This window comes from Alnus glutinosa, chromosome 6 (assembly GCF_958979055.1).
Source record: "Alnus glutinosa chromosome 6, dhAlnGlut1.1, whole genome shotgun sequence".
NCBI classification, from domain to species: Eukaryota; Viridiplantae; Streptophyta; class Magnoliopsida; order Fagales; family Betulaceae; genus Alnus; species Alnus glutinosa.
Genome location: NC_084891.1, coordinates 12485230 through 12511549, shown reverse-complemented (window position 1 = coordinate 12511549; position 26320 = coordinate 12485230). Strand labels below are relative to the sequence as shown.

At 40.6% G+C, this 26320-nt stretch overlaps 1 non-coding gene across 1 annotated transcript; it reads left to right on the top strand.

Annotated features, from left to right (window-relative positions):
* Positions 1-7217: 7217 nt before the first annotated feature.
* TRNAC-GCA (transfer RNA cysteine (anticodon GCA)) lies at positions 7218-7288 on the top strand. The gene has a single exon. It is a non-coding gene; the product is annotated as a tRNA-Cys (tRNA).
* The last annotated feature ends 19032 nt before the right edge of the window (positions 7289-26320 follow it).

Genomic DNA, 26320 nt, shown 5'->3' with positions numbered 1-26320 from the left:
CTAAGTTAAATCCATAATACTAAAGACATAAAAATAAAGATTGTAGTGATGAGAGAAAGAATAGTAGGTTGATTTTGTTAGTTTATTGGCTACATTCTGTTGACAAGATCACTACCATGTAAGTTGCTTCTTTAATAGGGATGCCGTATGATTTCATAGTCTTCAAACATTTAGAGTTTATTTCTCTAATATTGAAAGAGCCTTAATATGACAAGTTTCAATGTCACAAGCATTAAGAAGGCAATTTCAGAGTTCCAGGGTGCAGTTTCCAACTCAGCAAAAGTTGGATCCTTTGTTTCTGTCCGGACCAACCAGAGACACGTTTAGACGCCCACCTGTGTTCTAGAAGATTCTGCCAGCTCAGCATGCATCCATCTGGACGACAGAGCAACATCGTCCGGATGCTTTTTAGTGTTCGAGAAGAATCCAGAGTCCTTTGTAGACACAGATTGGGAAGACAGCCTGCAACCATCTGGATGCTAGGGCAACACTGTCCGGATGCGGCCTTAATAAGGAAAAGCATGAAGCACATTATGGAAAGGCGGTAGCAGTTTACCGTCCGGACTCTCTCAGCTTACGTCTGGACACAGCCTAGAGAAATCCAAATCAGACTCGATTTAGGTCCTCTAAAGCCTATAAATAGAGGCCTTTAGACATGTATTATTTAAAGAATTTGGTATTGAATTCTCTTGAGCTAAGAGAGGGTGTTTAGGTATAAATTGTGAAGATCTGCTAGCTCTCTAAGAGTTATCTGGAGTGTGAATTGATCGTGTGAAGTCTAGCTTAGGGAGGAGGCCAAAGCTAAAGGAATCCATTAAAGACCCGTTCAAGTAGGAGACCTAGTTAGGAAGGTTGTGTATAGGTACATGTCAAAGTGTACGGTATGATCACTGCATCGGAGTATGTGAGTGTTACTGCTTTGTTAATAGCTGATGTGGTCGTTTTGTGTACAAAAATATCAATAATAAATTACTACTTGCAATAGTACGAATCCTTGTAGGATAGGGCTATATTGAGGGTGTCAAACCTCAAGGATTGTGTAGGAATTATTATCAAGCTTTTCAAGATTAAATGTAACTTAATTTAGAAGATGTTTAGTTTGATTTTGTTTTCTAAAAATAAATACATAAAAGTAAAAGACATAAATGTAAATAGAGTAGGGATGAGAGAATGAGTAGGAGATTGATTTCACCACGCACTACATAACAATGGTCAATCATAAATTAACAAGGAAAATTCATACTATGCACGATATAGAGCTTGTCTTACTCGAGTAGCCAAGAAATTACCTCTAAAGAATAAGTATAATCTATCTTCGGCTGGCATGGACCATCTACCTAACCACTAAGATGCAGTACAACCCATCTTCCCTATGTATGGATTTGCTACGTCTTTAATAGGATACACATAATCAATGGAATATGAAAATTGAAATTTGACTTCTAAATAAAACGACAAGTGTATGCGCAAAGTGTCAACAAAAATAAACACAGCGGAAAGTAAAAGACACAGAGATTTTTGTTGATGAAGTGGAAACTCAATCAAGAGAAAAACTACTCCGGCACAGCCAAACCCAGGAATTCCACTATTCAGAAGACAAAGCTAGATACAAGATAGTAACACTCACATATACCCGATGCAGTGGTCATACCTTGCTCTCTGACGTGTAACCCAACACGAACGCTTCCCAACTAGGTCTCCTACCTGAAGGGGTCTTCAATGGAATCCTTTACCTTAGAGCCAACCCCTAAGATAGACTTCAGATGTAGCACAGCAACAACACACTTGAAATGGCTTCAGAGGAAATATCACGTCTCTGAGCAGTTGTGGAATTCAATATCGAATTCTTGTAGTTCTCAATGCCCAGGGGCCTCTATTTATAGGCTGGGGGTTCAAATGAGCGTCAGGCAAAATATAGCTGGGAACCGTCCGGACGGTGGACATGAGCCGTCCGGGCGGACAACTGTACGACAGGATTTTCCAAAAATTTTGCTGAGAAATCTTTCCTGTTTAAGAGCTGCGTCTGAACGGGATGGCACATCGTCCGGACGGTCGTACGTCCGCTGCAAGTAATTTCCTTATAAGGCTTCGCGTGTCCGGACCACGGGGGATGAGCGTCTGGACGGCTGAACTTCAACACGCAATTTCCATATCTGCTATGCACGCGTCCAGACCATGAGAGGTAGTCATCCAGATGGTTGATGTCGAATCGGCAATTTCCATATTAGTTGCACTCGTGTCCAGACCAAGATTGACAGACGTCCAGATGGTGATATTTGAATTGCGATTCTTGCCTTACGAAGACGCGTGTCCGGACGGGATACCACATCGTCCGGACAGTCGAACGATCTTTCCTTTATCGGAACTTGGAAAGAATCTAAGCCTGGTCGAGTACCGAGAGGCGTCCGGACATGCTGCTGAGACGTCCGGACGGATGCAAGCTGGATAGATCCTTCTCGACACAGTGGAGGGTCCGGACGGAAATGCACGTCGTCCGGACGGATGATACTAGGTCTAACTGGCATTCGAACGGTATGGCACGTCGTCCGGATGGATGGAACAGTGGTCAGATGGGCGTCCGGACGAGATGGCTCAATTGTCCGGATGGCTGACAGGGAACCGAAATCTTCGCAGTGCAAAGTCTCCTGAGAGAGCTCTGAATAGTGAAATCCCTGTTTACAACATCTTTTCACATACAAGTGATTTTGTCCAAAACACAAAATGAGGCCAAAATACTAACAGAATAGTATAACCCATCTTCGGTTGGTACTGAAAATTAATTATTGACTTCTAAACAACCCAAGTGTGTGTGTTTGTGTGCAGCAAAATATCTTAGATGCAGAATTTAAATAAGACGAGATATTTGTTACAAAGTGGAAACTCTATGAAGAGAAAAACCACTTCAAGGCAGCCAAACCCAGGAAATCGACTATCCAAAAACAAAGCTAGTTACAAGACACTCGAACTCACATACCCTTATACAGTAGGCATACCTTTAACTCTGACACGAAGCCCATCGTGAACGCTTCCCAACCAGATCTTTCACCTGAAGCGGTTTTTTATGGATTCCTTTACCTTAGGGCCGACCCCTAAGATAGACTTCACATGAACAGTTGAACACACATCGGCAACGGCTTGAGAGCTAACGGATCTTCAATTCTTCCTAAACACCCTTTCAAAGCTCAAAGAATTCAACATCGAATTCTGTACAAAACACAAGCCTAAGGCCGTCTATTCATAGGCTAACATGAAACCTAAAAGTACTGAGATTCAAGCTCTGGTTGGCGAGCGTCCGGATAGAAGTTAGTGGTATATAGCTCGGGACTCGCCGGCTACACGTGGATTTTAAATTTATAAGTTTACCACTCGCAATAGTACGTATCGATTGTACTATAGTAAGGGTGATCGAACCACAGAGATTATTGGTTGTTTTGCGTAATGGAATATGGAAAGAAATGTATTTAACTTAACTTAAAAACAAAAATAAAAGTAAAGGTTGTAGAATTCAAGCTACAACAAGTGAGTAAAGAATGAAAGCGGAAATGAAATTAACTTAAAAGAAAACTTAGGGTGTTGATCTTATCCAATCCTCCACCAATGCAATGCTTAAAGTCTATATGGACCTTCCTAACATGTTTGATATGAGCGCATAATGGGCGTCAACCATTATGACGACCTCGGCGTGAAAACACTCTAGTTAAGATGTAATCATAAAGCACCTAGGTTTACATTAATCTACTCCACGTAAAGACTAAACTATAATTGAAAAACATTTACTCTACCAAAGGTGTGGAGTGACTAATGTTCCATAGCTTACTACTCTATAACACATCCTAATGAGTATACACAATACATGAAAACCCTAATTAGGCCACAATGATAAGATATCTAGTTTCACACCAAATCATTCCACATAAAGTTAAACTACAATTGAAAAACAATTAGACTACCAAAGGGGTGAAATGATTGGTGTTCCCTAGCATACCCTATAAGGTGACTCTAATGAGAAATCATACATCATGTCAAATAGTATCATTGCAAAAGACATCATTCTTGTTTCCAAGAATGTTGGTTTTACTCAAGGCTTCAAGAAAAACTCATAGACAAGTTAATCTATTTTTCATGAATAATTGGATTGGAATATTGATATCAAAACCTTTTAGCATGAGTTTTGATATTCTCTAGCCCTTAGCAATCATCAAACATCTAAAGAAAATCCTAAGAACATCAAGAACACTACATGGTTTTGGATAGGACTTGGATCAAACCCTAAGAACTAAATTAGCTAGACATGAATTTAAACTAATCTAGGCATGGAAATGAATGAAAACAGTAAAGGAACAAGGGAGAAATGAATTAAAAACAACTATATTAAACTTAAAGAAATTCGGATTACAAAATAGAATAAAACCTAAGCTAGAACATGAAGAACAAAGAAGAAAAAGAAAGGAGACAAGCTCTCTGGAACTAAGCCCAGAAAACGTGCATTAAAGAAAGCTAGAAATACAAGGAATTGAAGTGATACACCTGAGCAAATCCGAATAAACCCCAAAAGATGCATGTTCTAACCTAAATCCCTAATCTCATATATATAGAGAATTGAATTTACAAAAGACCATCAAGAGCTAATCCTAGCCACACAAACAGAGCTGGTCGGTGTCCATTTCTGTCCACAAAATCCAACTTATGATTTGAATTGCATAAAGAATGCAAAGATCTGGAAATATCTGATTTTCTGGAAGACGGCAAATTCGATCGATCGAAAATATATCGATCGATCGAAAAGTCGATCGATCTAATTATTGGCTGTACAAATAGTCGATCGATCGAAATGCCTTGGACGATTTTCCATCTTCTCAGGGTCAGTCTCGAACTCTGGAAGTGACCAAAATGCCCTTGATGTATTTCCAGGTCTAATTCAAGAGTTTTGAATTAGATTTCAACTAAGACCTAAAAATAAGATAAAACACAAAAACTACAACAAAACGTTATATATACAATTCGAACTAGGTCTAAAAAATGCAAATAAAGGGGTCTTGAATCAAACAATTCAAGACTTATCAGTTAGCCTCGTCCAGACGGTTTTCTACAATATCCTTTCAGAAACAGCGCAATTCTATCTCTCAAAATGGAATCTATTCCAAACATATATGCCATGGTTCCTTACTTCGACAGGGTACCAATATCTAAATTTGATATTTTTAGATACTTTTTCAGACCTATTGCCGATACTAAGTAGTAGCCAAAAATTTGTATCCATTTTTCATGATATTATGCATGGATCAGATATATCATGGCGAATTCTTCAGAAAAAATTGTGTCTTCCACAATGGAATCTGATAAGTGAGATTTCGAGTAAGTGTTTACATAATCTTCTTCTGTCCGAAGAAATGATTCATCGAAATAATGAGTCACCCTTGATATCGATACATCTGAGATCGTCAAATGTTCGGGAGTTCCTCTATTCAATCCTTTTCCTTCTTGTTGCTGGATATCTCGTACCATCTTCTCTTTGTTTCTCGAGCCTATAGTGAGTTACAGACAGAGTTCGAAAGGGTCAAATCTTTGATGATTCCATCATACATGATTGAGTTGCGAAAACTTCTGGATAGGAATCCTACATCTGAACTGAATTCTTTATGGTTAAAGAATCTCTTTCTAGTTGCTCGGAACAATTAGGAGATTCTATAGAAGAAATACGGGGTTATGCTTCTGGTGGCAACAAGCTATGGGGTGGTGGTCCCGCTTATGGGGTCAAATCAATACATTCTAAGACGAAATATTTGAATATCAATCTCATCGATCTCATAAGTATCATACCAAATCCCATCAATCCAATCGCTTTTTCGAGAAATACGAGACATCTAAGTCATACAAGTAAAGAGATCTATTCATTAATAAGAAAAAGAAAAAACGTGAACGGTGATTGGATTGATGATAAAATAGAATCCTGGGTCTCGAACAGTGATTTGATTGATGATAAAGAAAGAGAATTCTTGGTTCAGTTCTCCACCTTAACGACAGAAAAAAGGATTGATCAAATTCTATTGAGTCTAAATCATAGTGATCATTTATCAAAGAATGACTCTGGTTATCAAATGATTGAACAACCGGGAGCAATTTACTTACGATACTTAGTTGACATTCATAAAAAGTATCTAATGAATTATGAGTGACTCAATTTCTATAATATCAAAACCCCAAATTCACTTAGACTTTATGGAGTTTTGTATATAATATCAAAACAAAAGTGACTCAATTTCTACCATTATTATGATATTCTAATCCGATTGTATACCAGAAAAATAAATGAATTCAGGGTTTGATCTGATCAATGAGATAAGGATATAATAATCAGAAACAATATAGAATGAATTTTTTAATTTTTTTAGCACTTAACTTTTTCGCGTATTCAATTGTTCAAAAAAGAATTTGCGGAAAAGAGAAATATTTTTACCTATATTTTTTTTTAGTCTAATTTCTAGAAGACGAGTGAAGTGCGCAAGAGGGCTTGTACTTATTAAACATGCCGCAGATATAACTTTCTTATATATGCCCCCTCCTTTATTATAGTTCCATTCGGGACAGCACATGTCGTGTTCTATCAAAATCGAGATCTTGTACTCAATGAAAAGTTGTAAAAATTGAAGCACGATAATTTACCGAAAATTTCCTATAAGCATCATATACAGATAAGATACCCGATTAGATTTAGATAATATCTGTGTATGTAACAAGTTCTATTCTGGGGTTTACATATATTCATAATTGCTGTTATGATTGAAATTAAGAAGGATTTTTTTTTATTGAAAAGAATCAATATTTATTAGTTTAGTTATGTATCCATTTGAATTTTTTTATATCATTTTTATATCATTAGGAAAACGCAATTTTATATTCATACCCGGGAATCGTTCATGAATTCAAATTCACAGTCAATAGTTAATGGTTCAAATTTGCCCTGAATTTTTGTTTTTGTGATTGAAAATCCATAATCGGTTTTTCAATATAAAAAGGAGAAGGGGTGTTTTTAAATAGTGTGTTTGTTTTAAGATACGATACAATCAATCGAAGAAATGTATACAATCCAAAGAGAAATGTAAGGATTTTTTTTAGGAACGGGATTAAAGAAAAAAGTATTCAAGATACAAGTACAAAAATTAATAACCCCCCCTAAAAAAAAATGGAATATTTTCATATATTTTTTGTATCATTTTGGCGACATGGCCGAGTGGTAAGGTGGGGGACTGCAAATCCTTTTTCCCCAGTTCAAATCTGGGTGTCGCCTGATCAACAAAAAAATCGGAATACCTTATTATATTTTGCTGAGATAACTTGACAAATTTTTTTTCCAGCAGCAGTAAGCGGAGGAGAGGACTCTTGATACTTGTTTGATTCTATAAGCATCTGGCGGTTCTGTTCTCTAAAATGAATCAGGTTCACGTTCGGACAGCTTGACCGAGCGTCCGGACGGTCTTCGCTAAACTTCTTTCCACATTCGAACGGAACTCTGGAATATTCTAAAATACTGGACATCGTTAGGACGTGTTGCCACGTTGTCCAGATGGCTTGTAGAGACTACCCAAACAGTGTCGACTTCTGAAATCCAACTCCATGTTGAATAATGATTGACCTAGCATCCGGACAGTGTTGCTTTGGCATCCGGACGTCTTCGTCGTTATCTGCTAGACACTACGGGGCGTCCGGATGCCTTCGAAGGCCCGTCCGGACGGTTGCACAGGAACCGGCTGTTTTTGTCTTGGATTTTGCAAGGACTCTTCATGGACATCTTCAAGAAGCTTGTGATCAGTTATTGTTTTTGATTTGATCATTGGCTGAATACATTAAGATTTTGAATTGAAAACCGATCATCATGTTAAAATGCAACCATTACATAAAGTGTTTTTGTTTATCCAGAATGTAGCTAATTAAAAAAAAAACTAACAAACTCCCCCTTTGGCCATTCTGGGACAAAAACATTTGACCGGTTTAGAAATACTTTCCCGGTCTAAAAACCAAAAAATACTCCCCCTTTTTGTCACACAATGGCAAAGGGTAAACAGAGTATTAATTAAAACCATAACCAAAAACAAAAATAGAAGAAAAGAACAAGGTTAGGTCGTCAAAGAGAAATCAGCACAAACATGGATCTAAACCTGCGAAAACAGTCAGAGAGCTGGTCAAAATATGTAAGCACATAGAAAAGAGTTAAAGTAATCTATAAGCAAAAAATTTCTGAAGATAGAACTTTTTCAACGGTGAACTTAACTCATGCAATGCGTGTGTATGTGAAAGCTTTCTCAATAAGGTATGAAGTTCACTAATATGACGTAAAGCACCCAGATTTTCTAAACAAGAGAGAAAATTAATGTTAGATCAGTCAAAAGTCAAACCTTATTATGCTAGGGCCTAGTTACCTTCATCTGATACACTCCTCCTAAGCTGCAACACTTTTCTTTTACTATGTCCTTTAGTGACCATCTATTTCTGCAATGATGCGATCATTGACTGTTTCTTTAGGGACAAGATCAAGAACAGATTTATAGCATAAGCGGATCTTTTTATTTATCCATTTTTATTCAGTTTTGAATGCCTTTTATCACTTGGTGCTGCAACCTAGAAAGAATGCCAGAATTTATGGGTTCTAGGTTCAACTAACGAGTTGGTCAGTTTGACCATCTTAGCAAAAAATCTCTCTTTAAAAAAATCCAGAAGCTAAAAGTCAGAGGAGAGAAAAAAATATCTTATGGGAAGCCTTGGATAGTGCATAGGTTTTATCGCATGAGAAAAGCAACTATCTAGTAAAGATGCAGCAGCAAAATTCAGTACATATCAAATTTAGAAACTTAACCATATGAATGTATATTTTATCAAAGCATAGTGATTTGTAAACATAGATAAATATACATGAGATAGCTGAAAGATGTTGTAGCAGAACCCTTGCACCAAATTCCCCAAATTTTTATTTTTTTTATTTTCTATTTATAAAAAAAAAAATCATGCAACCCACGGAAAAGACTAAGAGGAAAAGAAGACTCTTATTCGAGCATGAATTAAAAACATGTCTAGGACATGTCACAAATACCAATGGCTTTTCTAAGAGATTCAAACCTGCTTCCATCAAGAGGTTTGGTGAAGATATCAGCCAATTGATTTTCTGTGGGAATAAACATAAGAGCTACTTCCCTGGATTCGACAAGGTCACGAATGAAATGATCCCGGATGTCGATGTGCTTGGTCCGAGAATGCTGAACTAGATTCTTTGAAATATTTATGGCACTGGTATTGTCATAGTGAATGACCATAGTGTCTTGAGTGAAACCATAATCACAGAGTAATTTCTCCATACACAATAATTGGGTACAACAACTTCCAGCAGTAATATGCTCAGTTTCTGCAGTGGAAAGAGAAATTGAGGCTTGTTTCCGACTCATCCAAGCTACCAGATTTGTACCAACATAAAAACAACCACCAGGGGTGCTTTTCCTATCATCAGCATTTCCAGCCCAATCTGCATCAGAGTATCTTGCAAGCACAAGATTTGTTTCTCTAGAAAAACGGATACCATAATTAACAGTGGCATTTACGTACCTGATGATGCGCTTGACAGCAGTAAGATGAGATTCCTTAGGATTAGCTTGAAATCGAGCACAAACTCTGACACTGAAAGCAATATCTGGTCGGCTTGCCGTAAGATAGAAAAGACTGCCAATCATACTTCTGTAAAGAGTAGGATCTACTTGTTTGCTTGTTAGATCAACACTAATCTTGACATTTGTGCTCATGGGAGTACGAGCATGGCTTTTCCCATCCAGACCGAACTGTTTCACCAGATCTTTTGCATATTTAGCTTGAGAAATAAATATCCCTTCAGAAGTTTGTTTGACTTGCATCCCCAAAAAATAGGTCAACTCACCTATCATACTCATCTCAAATTCTTGTTTCATTTCTTTAGCAAAATCATGAACTTGAGAATCTAAGGTTGCTCCAAAGATGATATCATCTACGTAGATTTGTGCAATGAGTTTGTGATCTCGTTGATTTCTGATGAAGAGGGTCCGATCTGCCTGTCCTCTTGTGAACCCTTTTTCTAGAAGATAAGTGGTTAATCTCTCATACCATGCTCATGGAGCTTGTTTGAGACCATACAAGGCTTTCTTCAGTTTGTAGACATGTTAAGGATAGTGAGGATCCATAAATCCTTTTGGTTGCTCTACATAAACTTCTTCCTAAAGAATGCCATTCAGAAAAGCACTCTTGACATCCATTTGATAAAGCTTAAAGCCTAGATGACATGATATAGAGAGCAGAATTCTGATAGGTTCAAGGCGGGCAACTGGAGCAAAGGTTTCGTCAAAATCTACCCCTTCAATCTGAGAGTACCCTTGAGCAACAAGCCGTGCTTTATTTCGGATTACCGTGCCATGTTCGTCTGATTTGTTCTTGAAAATCCACTTTGTGCCGATGATATTTTGATCAGATGGTCTGGAAACTAGGGTCCAGACATCATTATGAGAGAACTGATGCAACTCATCATGCATAGTAGTAACCCAGCTGTCATCTTGTAAGGCTTCCTCCACTTTCTTTGGTTAAAATTGAGCCAGATAGCAATTGTACGTGACTTGATTAGCAACCTCATTAGAGGGGTTGATTGTTCTACTTCTCAACCGTCTACCTTCATTGAGATTCCTAAGAAGCTGCCTGGAAGGATGATTGAGCTTGACCCAAGATGTGGGTTCAATCAAAGGATTTATCGGCTCTGAATCTTAATCTGATGTAGGATCAGTTTCTTCAGTAGGTACAGCATCAGTTGAGTTAGGAAGAACATCTGCTGTAGGAGAGATAGGAGGAATAGATACAGGCTCTACTACTACAGAGGAAGTCTCACTTACATTACCTATGAGAGAAGGTAGTGTCTCTAGTGTGGACTGAGAAATCTCCCCCTTGCTATGTGCCATAATCTCATCATCAATGACCACATTTATGGACTCCATCACTATTTCTGTTCTGGTGTTACAGACTCTGTAGGCACGACTGTTGGTGGAGTATCCCAAGAATATGCCTTCATCACTTTTGGGATTAAACTTTCCCAGATTTTCCCTGTCTCGTAGAATATAGCATATACTACCAAAAGTCCGGAAATATTTAACAGTGAGTTTATTACCTCGCCAAATCTCGTATGGAGTCTTGCTATTTTCTGGCCTCAGGTAGACTCTATTGATGATATGACATGCAATATTGATAGCTTCTCCCTAAAAATGTTGAGCAAGATTTTGAGAGTGAATCATTACTCGAGCCATTTCCTGTAAAACTCTGTTTTTCCGCTCCACAACCCCATTTTGTTGAGGAGTAATAGGAGAAGAAAACTCCTGCTAAATGCCATAAGAGTGACAGTATTCTTCAAACCGACCATTCTCAAATTCTTTGCCATGATCACTCTGAATCCTCATGATATGACAATTTTGCTCTATCTGAATTTTTTTGAACAACTGCTAAGTGGCTTCAAAGGCATCAGATTTTTCCCAAAGAAGAAGAACCCAAGTGTACCAGGAATAGTCATCTACAATAACCAGAATATATTTCTTCCCAGCGAGGCTAGAGGTTCGGGTGGGACCCATGAGATCCATATGCAACAATTCTAAATTACGGGAAGTAAGGATACCTGATGTCTTCTTGTGAGCAGTATGAGTCTGTTTTCCCAGCTAGCATGGACCACAAACTCCTTTCCCAGTATCTTTCATTTTAGGAAGATCTTTGACAACTTCCTTGCTTGCAATTTCGAACATGTTGGTGAAATTTAAATGACCCAACCGTTGATGCCATAGCTCACTTTCATCAATGATAGCTTTATTTCAGATGATTTGAGAATCTGAAGAGAGATTTGGAATGCCATAACAGTTGTCACTAGTCCTCTCTCCTCCCATTAGCCACTTTCCATTGCTGTCAAAGATGTTGCATTCCTTTTTAGAGAATTGGACAACCAGATCATTATCACACAATTGGTTGATACTGAGAAGATTTGCCTTGAGACCCTCCACATATAGGGCTTTTTGAGATACTTCTATACCTAGAATGTTAATCTACCCATTTCCAATCACTTTGGCCTGGCTTCCATCTCCAAAAGTAATTCTTCCTCCTCAGGCCATTTGAATATCTTTGAGGAGTGCCCTATCACTTGTCATATGTTTGTAGCAAGCACTATTCAAATACCACAAGCAAGTATCTAAGACTTTTAAAGCAATATGAGCAACTAAACATAGATTGTCACTTTTCTTAACCCAAACATGTTTATTCAAGACATCTTTTTCCTTTTTAGACATGACAAAATTTTTCTTAAAAATGATAGGATTCTCTAATTTTTCACTGATGAGTTTTACTTGATCCCATAGATTATTGATCTGATTTCTAATACCAGGCTCATTACCCCTAAGAACGTGCATTTTAACCCATGGCTTCTGAGAGTGTATTTGAAAGCAGTTAGGATGAGAATGACCAATAATACCACAATAATGACAAGTAGGGATAGATTTGTACCTTTTATTTCCATTCCTACTAGACGAATAATGAGTAGACATGCCAGGCTTAACAAACATAGTTCTATGAGCAGGCATAGCATGTAAAGAAGATGTAGTATTATTATTACTCATATCACAAGATTTTTCCATTCGAAATAGTGAAGTCAATAAAAGATCACACTCGAGAAATAAATCTTAACCAGAGTGTACCAAGCTCTGATACCAAATGAAAATTAATTATTGACTTCTAAACAACCCAAGTGTGTGTGTTTGTGTGCAACAAAATATCTTAGATGTGGAATTTAAATAAGACAAGATATTTGTTACAAAGTGGAAACTCTGTGAAGAGAAAAACCACTCCAGGGCAGCCAAACCCAGGAAATCCACTATCCAAAAACAAAGCTAGTTACAAGACACTCGTACTCACATACCCTTATGCAATAGTCATACCTTTAACTCTAACACGAAGCCCATCTTGAACGCTTCCCAACAAGATCTTCCTCCTGAAGGGGTTTTTGATGGATTCCTTTACCTTAGGGCCAACCCCTAAGATAGACTTCACACGAACAACTGAGCACACACCGGCAACGGCTTGAGAGTTAGCGGATCTTCAATTCTCCCTAAACACCCTCTCAAAGCTAAGAGAATTCAACACCGAATTCTGTACAAAACACAAGGCTAGGGCCGTCTATTTATAGGCTTACAGGAAACCTAAAACTACTGAGATTCGGGCTCCGGCTGGCGAACGTCCGGACGGAAGTTAGCCTCGTCTAGACGGTTTTCTGCGATATCCTTTCAAAAACAATGCAATTCTATCTTTATCAGGTTCATATCCGGACGGCTTAACCGAGCGTCTAGACGGTCTTTGCTAAAATCCTTTCCACGTTTGGACGGAACTCTGGAATATTCTAAAATACTGGACATCATCTGGACGTGCACTCGGATGGCGTGCAGAGACTTCCAAACAGTGTCGACTTCTGAAATCCAACTCCTTGTTGAATACTGATTGATCTAGCATCCGAATGGTGTTGCTCTGACGTCCGGACGTCTTCATCGTTATCTGCTGGACATTGAGAGGAGTCTGGATGCCTTCAAAGGCCCGTCCGGACGGTTTCACAGGAACCGACTGTTTATGTCTTTGATTTTGCAAGACTCTAGATGGACATCTTTAAGAAGCTTGTGATCAGTTATTGTCTTTGATTTGATCATTGTCTGAATACATAAAGATTATGAATTGAAAACCGACCATCCTGTTAAAATTCAACCATTACATAAAGTGTTTTTGTTTATCCAAAATGTAGCGAATTAAAAAAAAAAATTGACAGGTACAAACTGTCTACCTAAATTACACTAAACTAGGGTTTAGTACAATCCGTCTTCCCTAGGCATGGTCTATCTAACCCTTTTGATCATATGTTAATTAAAATTGTTGTATAACAATAATTCACATAATCACAGAAAATATGAAGGATTGAGTTCAATCAATATAAAAGACTTTCTAAGACAAGATAAGCAATTCATAATGATTGAATATAAACATTAAGATCAATTCTCACAGTTATACAACCATCATGCATATAGAATATCACAAATTAAAACACAATTAAAACTTTGTTACTTGGAAAGGGCTACATCGTGGTGCTGGGATGGCCTCCTCGCATGTTCTTCTTCTCTTCAACTTGTCCAGCCTTCAAGATGAATTTTCTGTCTAAAACTAAGCAGAAGCACACCTTTTCTTGAAGATTAGGGGTCTAGTTATAGAGACTAGGAGATGCCTTAAAGCTCAGTCATAAGCATCATTCAATCAGTACCATTCGTAGGATCCTCGCTCTCAATGGCCCCATAAGAAAAAACAGAGCAAACAATAATGGGCCCGTCCATCAAGATTTGAGTATACCTGGGAAGAGATGCAACCGTGAATTTTAGAGAAGGAATTTCTGACCAGGCTCAAAAGATCGTCTCAGAATGTTTTGCTCATGGGCCCTCTTCATTCATTCCTTGTAAGACCTTGCACAATCATAAGCATCATTCCTCAGTTCGTCCAATTCATTGAGTTAGAGCTTCCTTTGTGAGCCAGCCTTTGTGAGATCAAAGTTCAACTGCTCGATGGCCCAATAAGCCCGATGCTCCAGCTCAATCGGAAGATGACAAGCCTTGCCATATATAAGCCGATATGGGGACATGCCAATCGGGGTTTTGAAGGCTGTGTTGTATGCCCATAGTGCATCATTCAAGCGCAGAGACCAATCTTTCCATGAAGGATTTACGTCTTCTCCAAAATTCTTTTGATCTCCCTATTAGATACCTCCACTTGTCCACTGGTCTAAGGGTGATATGGGGTTGCAACCTTGTGTGTGATGAAATATTTCTTCATTAATTGCTCAAATATCTTGTTGCATAAATGCTTACCACCATCACTTATGATTGGTCGGGGAGTACCAAAACGAGCAAAAATATTATCCTTAAAAAACTGAACCACTACTATGTGGTCATTGGTCTTGCAAGCAGTAGCTTCCACCCATTTGGACATATAGTCCACAGCAACAAGGATATAAAGATAGCCAAAGGAGTTTGGGAACAGTCCCATAAAATCAATGCCCTACACATCAAAAATCTCAACAATCAGGATGGGGTTGAGAGGCATCATATTCCTTCTAGAAATACTCCCTAGCTTCTGGCAGCTCTCACAAGAGGCGTAGCAAGTATGAAAGTCACGGAACAAGGTAGGCCAATAAAATCCACACTGCAAAATCTTTGCAGTGGTCTTCTTTGTACTAAAGTGGCCTCCACAAGCAGGATTATGGCAAAAGAAGATGACATTAGCTTGGTCATGCTCAGGGATACATCTCCTAATGATCTGATCAGGACAATACTTAGAAAGGTAAGGATAGTCCTGAAAAAAATATTTCACCATGGCCGTAAACTTAGCCTTATCTTGTCGTACCCAATGTAAAGGCATATGGCTCGTGACAAGATAGTTGACTATATCGGCAAACTATGGTGAAGGAGTATGAGCAATGTGCATCAATTGCTCATCAGGAAAGGTTTCAGAAATGGGGGTGGCCTCCTTAGTAAAATCCACAATCAATCTAGACAGATGTTCGACTATCACATTTTTAGAACCCTTCTTATCCCGAATTTTGATGTCGAACTCTTGCAGTAGAAATATCCACCAGATGAGACGAGATTTGGCATCTTTTTTCAAGAAAAGATACTTCCAGGCTGCATGATCTGAGTAGACAATGACTTTAGAACCCAGCAGGTAGGATCAAAACTTATCCAAAGCAAACACGACTGCCAACAACTCCTTCTCAGTGGTAGAATAGTTGAGTTGTGCGTCGTTAAGAGTCCGACTCGCATATTAGATGACATGGGGGAGTTTGTCTATACACTACCCCAAAATAGCTCGAACTGCATACTCTAAAGCGTCACACATGATCTCAAATGGTGCACCCTAGCTGGGTGGCTTGATGATGGGTGTGGATGTCAGAATCCTTTTTAGAGCCCCAAATGCCTTCTTACAGTCCTCATCAAATATAAACGGGGTCTCCCTTACCAACAATTTGCATAGGGGCCTAGCGATTTTGCTGAAATCCTTGAAGAATCGCCTATAGAATCCTGCATGGCCCAGGAAATAACGAATCTCTTTGACCGTACGTGGAGGTGGAAGGTTGGAAATCCGATCTATCTTTGATTTTTCCACCTCGATCCCACAAAGAGAAATGGCATGGCCCAGTACAATCCCTTGCTTTACCATAAAATGGCATTTCTCCCAATTTAGCACCAGGTTCTTCTCTTTGCACCGTACTAAGACCAATGTGAGGCAATGCAGACATTCCTGAAAAGATGAACCATAGACGGAGAAGTCGTCCATGAAGATCTCTAGAAATTGTTCTACCATATCAGAGAAAATGCTCACCATGCACCGCTGAAAAGTAGCAGGTGCATTGCAGAACCCAAAGAACATGCAATGATAAGCGAACGTGCCAAAAGGGCAAGTGAAAGTTGTCTTCTCCTAATCTTTGGGGTCCACAGGGACCTGGTTGTATCTAGCATATCCGTCCAAGAAACAGTAATAAGCATGCCTCGCTAAGCGTTCCACCATTTGATCAATCAAAAGAAGGGGAAAATGATCCTTTCTAGTGGCAGCATTAAACTTGTGTTAGTCGATACACAGTCTCCATCCTGATTGAATACAAGTTGGCACCAACTCACAGTCCTTGTTCTCCACTACCGTCAATCCAGCCCGCTTTTGCGCAACATGAATTGGGGTCACCCACTTGCTATTGGAAATTTGATATATGATGCCTGCATCCAATAGCTTGATCACTTCAGCCCTTACAACTTCTTGCATAGCCGGGTTGAGCCTTTTTTGTGGCTCCCTCGATGGTTCGGCATCCTCCTCCAAGTGTATCTTGTGCATAACCACTGAAGGGCTGATTCCTTGAATATCTTCAATGGTCCAACCAATAGCCTTCTTGTGCTCTCTTAAAACATCCATCAATTTCTCCTCTTGAGTATCAACTAAGTCTGAGGCTATAATCACTGGAAAAGAATTTGGCTAGACCTAGGAACTTATACTTAAGACTGTCAGGCAATGGCTTAAGTTCCTTCTTGGGTGGCTCGGAAACTTCTTCCTCCTTTTCCTTGCTGTTCTCTAGAGAAGCAAGTTCTAACATAGCATCCGCTTGCTCAAGTAGTTTGTCCAAATCTAGATCTTCTCCGAATTGAGCAAAGCATGCCTCTAGGGGGTCCTCAATGCTTGCTTCATCAATAGTATCTTTAATGGTCTCTTCAATCAAGCATGCACTTCCAATATCAATCGTCTCTAATGGCTGTTTGTTGATGTTGAAGACGTTCAACCCCACTATCATGTTGCCAAAAGACATCTTCATGGCCCCTGTTCTACAATTGATGAGGGCATTAGCTGTAGCTAAGAAGGGTCGCCTTAGAATCACTGGTATTTGAATCCCTACTAAAAATAATTGTTGACTTCTAATTTAAACCAAGTGTGTGTTTGTGTGCAAACAAATATCTTAAATGCGGAATTTAAATAAGACAAGATATTTGTTATGAAGTGGAAACTCTGTGAAGAGAAAAAATACTCTGGGGCAGCCAAACCGAGGAAATCCACTATCCAAAAACAAAGCTAGTTACAAGACACTCGTACTCACATAACCCTATGCAGTAGTCATACATCTAACTCTGACGTGTAACCCAACACGAACGCTTCCCAACCAGACCTTCCACCTGAAAGGGTTTTTGATGAATTTCTTTACCTTAGGGCAGACCCCTAAGATAGACTTCACACGAACAACTAAGCACACACCGGCAACGGCTTGAGAGCTAGTCAGACCAAGCATCATCCGTCCGGACGACGTGCACTTCCTTCCAGACCCTCCACTATGTCGAGAAGTTTCTATCTAGCTTGCATACGTCCGGACGTCTAAGCAGCCCGTCCGGATGCCTCTCGGACTAGTCTCAGATTCTTTCCAAGTTTCGATAAAGGAAAGATCGATCAACCGTCTGGAAGATGTGGTATCCCGTCCGGACGAGCATCTCCTTAAGGCAATAATGGCAATTCAAATATCATAGTCCAGACATCAGTCAGCCCTCATCCGGACGCGCGTGCAACTAATATGGAAATTGCCGATTCGACTTCAACCATTCGGAAGACTGCCTCTCATGGTCCGAACACGCGCATAGCAGATATGGAAATTGCGTGTTGAAGTTCAGCCGACCAGATGCGCGAAGCCTTATAAGGAAATTACTTGCAGTGGACGTGCGACCGTCTAGACGATGTGCCATCCCGTCCGGACATGGCTCTTAAACAAGAAAGATTTCTCAGTGAAATTTTCGAAAAATCTTGTCGCACAACTATAGTTTGCCTAACACTCATTTGAGCCTTCAGCCTATAAATAGAGGCCCCTGGGCATTGAGAACTGCAAGAATTAGGTATTAAATTCCACAACTGCTCAAAGACGTGATTTTTCCTCTGAAGCCATTTCAAGTGTGTTATTGCTATGCTACATCTGAAGTCTATCTTAGGGGTTGGCCCTAAGGTAAAGGATTCCATTGAAGACCCCTTCAGGTAGGAGACCTGGTTGGGAAGGGTTTGTGTTGGGTTACATGTCAGAGAGCAAGGTACGACCACTGCATCGGGTATATGTGAGTGTTACTATCTTGTATCTAGCTTTGTCTTCTGAATAGTGGAATTCCTGGGTTTGGCTGCCCAGGAGTGGTTTTTCTCTTGATTGAGTTTCCACTTCGTCAACAAAAATCTTTGTATCATTTACTTTCCGTTGTGCTTATTTTTGTTGACACCTTGTGCACACACTTGTTATTTATTTAAGAAGTCAATTTCAATTTTCACATTAATCTACTCTGCTTAGATATAATTGAGAGTTTGTGTTTTCCTATATATGCAAAAGTAAGATAGCTTCTTTTCTCATGCGATGAAAAATGTGCACTATCCACAACTCCTCTAAAGGTACATCTTTCCTTCTCTGACTTTGTGTTTCTAGAATTTTTGGATAAGAGAAGAGGTCTTTGATAAGATGGCCAAATGGACCATATGCTAGTTGAACCTAGAACCTAAAAACTCTGGCATTCTCTCTAGGTTGCAGCACCATACGAATCAAGCAGTAAATCTTTTGCATTATGTGCTTTATATTGTATATTCACTACTTATGTGCTGAATTTGCTATATGTCTTGCCCTCTACGTGCAAGTAATTTTTTTTTACTTTGTCCTTCATGGTACAAGTAAAACTATTAGGTGCTGCATCTCAGGGGGAGTGTATCAGATTAGGGTGGCTAGGCCCTAGTAAGTTATAAGGTTTGACTTTTGACTAATCTTGCATTGATTTTCTCTCTTGTCTAGAAAATCTAGTTGCTCTTTGTCATACCTGTGATAGTCATACCTTGTGGGTTAAAGTCTTCACACACACACGCATTGCATGAGTTGAGTTGTCTTTTTGAATTTTCTATGTCCAAGAAAATGTTTGTCCTGATTAACATCTCAACTCTTCTTTTTATCTCTGCTTAGTTTTGAGATGCTCTCTGATTGTGTTATCAGTAGATTATACATGCGTGTTCTGAAACTGACTTGAAAAAATTTGATTTTTGTAAATTTTCCTCAGTTTTCTGTTTTTCAGTGTGAAGCGTCCGAACGGTCTCTCTTGGCGTCCGGAAGGGTGGATTTTTGTAGTTCGGACGATATCTTTTGGAGTCTGGACGGTGGAGCTTAGTCGTCCGGACGGGATCAGGTTACGTCTGGACACGCGCGGCAACCAACGGCCGGACGGTAAGGATAAATCGTTCGGACTCGCGCGACTTGTCCACATGGTTCCGAGGCAGCACACGTCCGGACAGCATTAATTCACCGTCTAGACCGGGACCCCGTAGAGGCTATATATACCCTTGGTCGCTGCCTATCCACTCTACCCCACCAAAATCTTCCTTTTTGGCATCTTGTGAGTGAATGTTTGTAAGCTTTTCGCATTATCTTGCTACCTTTTGTCTTTTTGCACATTACTCTCACATTCCAGGTATTTTCCAATCTTTTTCTTTTTCTTTTCAGTTTAGTTATTTTTAAATTGTTAGAATTTCATTTTTTTGGAATGTTTTTGAGATAATGAGATGCATATATCTGCTGTGTTGGGCATGGTTGTATAATGTTGTTTTCTGTTTACTGCTGTTACAATTTTTGTGACCTAACAAGAATATTTTTGGATTATTTTTGTTAAATCTTGTTGGTTCTTTTTTTTACAGCATCATGTCTGCAATCAGTTCCTAGCGCAGGGTCCGCCAGAGGACTAAGGTAGAGAGGAGCGCACTCAAAACCAAAATCATGGACCGCACAGTCATTGCTGAGCACAATGTGTTTCGATCTGACATCATGGTGCCTCCACTGGATAGTATTTATGAGACTATCCAGACTTACCACTGGGGATACCTCTACACCTGTGCCTGCATTGTCCTCACTAGGCTTGTCAGACTCTTCTACGCCAACCTAGAGGTGGCACAAGACGATGATCGTGGGTTGGTACTGCAATCCACTGTTGATGGGCATATCATCACTGTTGATCCCCAGATCATCAGTCACTTCATCGGAGTAGCAGTCCTTGAGCTGCCCGGCAGTCCCTACAATGAAGTGGTGCTTCCTCCCTCTATGGACAATCTCCGAGAGTTCTTCCATGCAGTTCCACAGGGAGAAGAGCGGGCTACTACCATCCGGATCGGTGCCTTGTCTCCCTCTCATCGCTTGCTGGCCAAGATAGTGCAGTACAACCTATGGCAAGTTGTCAGGCGCAGTGACCTAATTCTAAAGAAGGCCTAGTTCGTATATGCCATCCACCTCTGCTTGCCTTTCTGCCTGTGCAAGCATATTATGAGCGTTATGTTGGAGGCCTGTGATGAGGGTAATAACGGTCTCCCCTTTGGCTGCCTGCTCACTCAGATCATTCTTCAGTCAGGCATCAACATTACTGGAGAACTGAAGATGAAGATTCAGCAGCCCATCAGCAAGCAGGCTTTGATGAAGTCTAATGCACAGCTGCGGAGAGATGACTCCGATGATGAGGTGCCCATCCCTGCTGCCATGCCAGTCGGCTTTCCAGACATGGCTTCATCCTCTCAGACAGTCCTGCCTTCAGAGCCGGAGATCAACTTTTCACAGATAATGGAGGCCTTAGCTGCCATTCAGGGAGGCATGAGCACCATGCAGCAGTCCATCACCTCTATGCAGCAGGAGATGCACTCCATCAACAAACGGGTGGAGCAGAACTAGCTGGATCTCAGGGAGTGCCTCAAGTATCATCATCCTGGCAGTAGTGATGACGAGGATGATGCGCCTAGGACTGCACCTATGGAAGAGGATGATTGAGTTTTTTGTTGTTTTATTGTGTTTTGTTGTCCTTTTGTTTGAGACATTTTATGTATATTTTGCGATGTTTTGTTAAAACTCTTTGACTTATATTACTCTATTTACCCTGGTCCATCTGAGACCGTTAGGGGGAGTAATTTTTATTTTTGAACCGGGAATGTATTTTCAAACCGGTCAAGTAATTTTTGTCCCAGAATGGCCAAAGAGGAAGTTTGTTAGTTTGTGATTGGCCTCATTCTGTTTGGACAAAATCACTTGTATGTAAAGATGCTGTTTTACAGGGGATTCCGATATTCAGAAGATTCTGCACTGCTTGCCAGTCAGAAGATTTTCGGTTCCCTGTCAGCCGTCCGGACGATCGTGCCATCTCGTCTAGACGCTCATCTATCCACTGTTCCATCCGTCCGAACGACATGCCATACCGTCCGGACACCTAGACAGACATAGCATCATTCGTCCGGACGACGTACATTTCCGTCCGGACCCTTCACTGCATCGGGAAGCTTCTATTCCAGCTTACATCCGTCCGGACATCTCAGCGGCCCGTCCGGACGCCTCTCAGTATTCGACCAAGCTTCAGATTCTTTCCAAGTTCAGTTATGGGAAGATTGATGCAACCGTCCGAACAACATGGATTCCCGTCCGGAAGCGCTTCTCCTTAAGGAAAGAATCGCAATTCAAATTCAACCATCCTGACGCACGTGCACCTGATATGGAAATTGCGAATTCAACTTCAACCGTCCGGACGCCTGCCTCTCATGGTCCGAATGCGCACACCACAGATATGAAAATTGCGTGTTGAAGATCAACCGTCCGGACGGCCATCCCCCTTGGTCCCGACGCGCGAAGCCTTATATGGAAATTACTTGCAGCGGACATGCGAACGTCCGGAAGACAGCGCTTCACCATCCGGACATGGCTCTCAAACAGGAAAGATTTTCAGTGAAAATCTCAGAAATTCTGGTCGCACAGTTGTCCATCCGAACGGCTCAGGTTCATCGTCCGAACGGCGTCAGTACATATTACAGTAGTCGCCCATTTGAACCCTCAGCCTATAAATAGAGGCCCCTGGGCATTGAGAACTGCATGAATTCGGTATTGAATTCCTTCAGAGCTTAGAGAGTTATTTTGTGAAGTTATCGGAGCTAATTTGTTCTCTCTCAAGCCATTGCAAGTGTGGTGTTGCTGTGCTACAAAATGAAGTCTATCTTAGGGGTTGGCCCTAAGGTAAAGGATCCATTGAAGACCCCTTCAGGTAGGAGACCTGGTTGGGAAGCGTTTGTGTTGGGTTAGACATTAGAGAGCAAGGTATGACCACTGCATCAGGGGTATATGAGTGTTACTGCTTTGTATCTAGCTTTGTCTTCTGAATTGTGGATATCCTGGGTTTGGCTGCCTCGAAGTGGTTTTTCTCTTAATTGAGTTTCCACTTTGAAAATTGAAATTGTGTGTGCACAAGTGTCAACAAAAATTAAGCACAGTGGAAAATAAAAGACACAGAGAATTTTATTGACGAAGTGGAAACTCAACAAAGAGAAAAACCACTTCGGGGTAGCCAAACCCAGGAATTCCACTATTCAGAAGACGAAGCTAGATACAAGATAGTAACACTCACATGTACCAATGCAGTGGTCGTACCTTGCTCTCTGACGTGTAACCCAACACGAACGCTTCTCAACCAGGTCTCCTACCTGAAGGGGTCTTCAATGGAATCCTTTACCTTAGAGCCGACCTCTAAGATAGACTTCAGTTGTAGCGCAGCACACTTGTAATGGCTTCAGAGGGATTTTGAACTTCTTTGAGCTCTTGTGGAATTCAATATCGAATTCTTTCAGTTCTCAATGCCCAGGAGCCTCTATTTATAGGGTGGGGGCTCAAATGAGCGTCAGGCAAAATATACCTGGGCGCCGTCTGAATGGTGGACATGGGCTGTCCGGACGGACAACTGTGCGACAAGATTTTTCCGAAAATTTCGCGGGGAAATCTTTCCTGTTTAAGAGTCTCGTCCGGACGGGATGGCACATCGTCCGAACGGTCGTACGTCTACTACAAGTAATTTCCTTATAAGGCTTCGCGCATCCGGACCATGGGGGATGAGCGTCCGGACGGCTGAATTTCAACACGCAATTTCCATATCTGATGTGCGCGCGCCCAGACCATGATAGGCAGTCGTCTGGACCACAGCTGTCAGACATCCAGATGGTGATCTTTGAATTGCGATTCTTGCCTTAAGGAGACGCGCGTCTGGACGGGATACCACATCGTCCAAACGGTTGATCGATCTTCCCTTTATTGAAACTTGGAAAGAATCTGAGACTTCGAGTACTGAGAGGCGTCCGGACGTGCTCCTGAAAAGTCCGGACGGATGCAAGCTGGATAGAACCTTCTCGACACAGTGGAGGGTTCGGACGGAGAGACACGTCGTCTGGATGGATGATGCTTGGTCTGTCTGGAGTCCGAACGGTATGGCACGTCGTTCGGACGGATGGAACTGTGACAGATGGGCGTCCGGACGGGATGGCTCGATCGTTCGGACAGCTGACAGGGAACTGAAAATCTTCTGACTCTGAAGCACTTCTGAATAGTAGAATCCATGTGAAGCATATTTACACACACAAGTGATTTTGTCCATACACAGAATGAGGCCAAAATACTAACACACTTCGTCAACAAAATATCTGTCTCCTTTAATTCTGCATTGTGATATTTTGTTGCACATTATTGCACACACTGGTTATTTATTTTTAGAAGTCAATTTCATTTTTCAAAATCTATTGATGTTTGGCAAATTGTAGAAACTGGTTGGATTAAACCAGAGGCTATAACTACAGAACTATCTGTTGCTCAAAATAGTGCATGACTTTCCAATGATAAAGCCTTCCATGCTCTATGTCAAGCACTTTCCCCATCTAAATTCGCAAGAATTTCAAATTGTGAATCCGCTAAAGAAGCATGGCGAATCTTAGAAACAACATATGAGGGCACCAAACTTGTTAAATCTGCCAAGCTCCAGATGTTGATTTCTAGATTTGAAGAAATTAAGATGTTTGAGAATGAGACATTCGGCGAGTTTTATACCAGGATCAACGACTTGAGAAACTTGATGGTGAGTCTCGGGAAGAAGGTCTCTGATGCAAAACTCATCAAAAAGATTCTAAGGTCTTTGCCAGAGCGTTTCAGGATTAAATTGACTTCCATTGAAGAAAGCAAGGACTTAGACTCTATGAAGATTTAAGAGTCGGTGGGATCTCTTCAAACTTATGAGTATTCCCTACCCCCTGTCAAGAAAGCAAAGGGGATGGCCTTCAAGGGAACTAAAAGCAAAGTCTCATCAGAGGAAGACTCAGACAATGAAGAAGAATTAGCCCTGATCGCCAACAGGATCAATAAATTGATGAAGACTGATAAATTCATCGAAGGATTGAGGGAAACTCCTAGTGAAGCCGAGCCAGAAGAAGATCCAAGAGGTCAGAGATGTTGTGAGTGCTCCAGCTTTGGGCACATGAGAACTAAATGTGCAAATCTTAAGCAGGTTAAGGGGAAGGCCTACATTGCAACTCTCAGCAATGAGTCTGAGAAAGAAGATGAATCTCCTGAGAAGTGTCTAACACGTGTGGCTCCAAGTGAAAACCAAGACAATCTTTACTACTCTAAGCATGGTGACGAAGAACTAAAGGAGGAATATTGTGTCATGTACATGGAACTCATAAAGCTAAGAGAGTCCAATCAGAAGAAGGTGATAAAGCTGAACACGATGAAGACAAAAAGAGACACATTACTTTAAAAGATCATAGACTTGGAAGATAAACTGATGGATGCACAACTATAATTGGAGAAGCTCTCAGACAACAAGATAGCTCAGATGCTGACAGGTCAGAAGTGCTCATCTAACAAAAGGCCTCGGGTATGTAGCTACTGATTCCTCCAACATTGCTTCTACTTCCAGAAATGTGTTTTTTAAGCCCTCGGGTTTAGAGCCTCAGAATGACAAAGGTAAGGCTATTATGGTTTCTTGTGAGAATGATAATACCACTCATGCGAAGTCTAAGCATTCTACAGAGAGAAGCCTACCTACATGTCATCATTGTGGGATAGTGGGACATATTAGAACAAATTGTGGTCAGTTAAAATTCCCAAAAACTTGGAATAAGAAAAATGCTCCTAAGAAGGAAAAAGATGTTGAAGAACATTCCAAGACAAAATATGTTCCTCCACATAGGAGAAAACTCATTCAGAAGTTTGTCCCTATTTGCCATCACTGTGGGTTGAGCAGTCACATTCAACCCAAGTGCCCCCACGTACTTGTTTAGAGGTCCAAAGTGAAGGAGTTGTCAAAGAAAGATTCTGCTAGCACCAGGCCTCTTAGGAAGCATTAGGCTCAGAGCAAACTATCAAGGTATGCATTAGTGTACAAAACTCCCATATGTCACCAATGTGGAGTAATCATGTCAGACCCAAGGGTCCTCAGCCTCAGAAGGACCCACCTAGAAAGACTGGACCTCATACAAGATATCTCGTTCCAAGGCATCAGCGACAACAGCAGAGGTTTGTTCCTGTAAAACAGGCCTGGCATCATGAAGAAAAGTAGCAAAAGCCTATAAAGGATCCATCCTATGAAGAATTACCCATTGCTGGCAACTCTATGAAGAGCTTGATCAGATATATGGAACTGCAGCTGAAGGATGGAGGACAGGATAGGCACACTCACTTCCCTAGGGGGAGCAGACCCACCTAGTAGGTGAGGTCACACATGCCTAGGATTGTGGTTCCTAAATCCTAGTGCATGTCAGGTACACTTCCATTGCATCTTTTATATTGTCATATCTTGTGCATGCTTTGCATATTTGTTATGGAACCAATTTTTTTTTCTATCCCTATTTAGTTTATCTTGTTGTCTTGTGAAATTTCTGCAGGTATTTC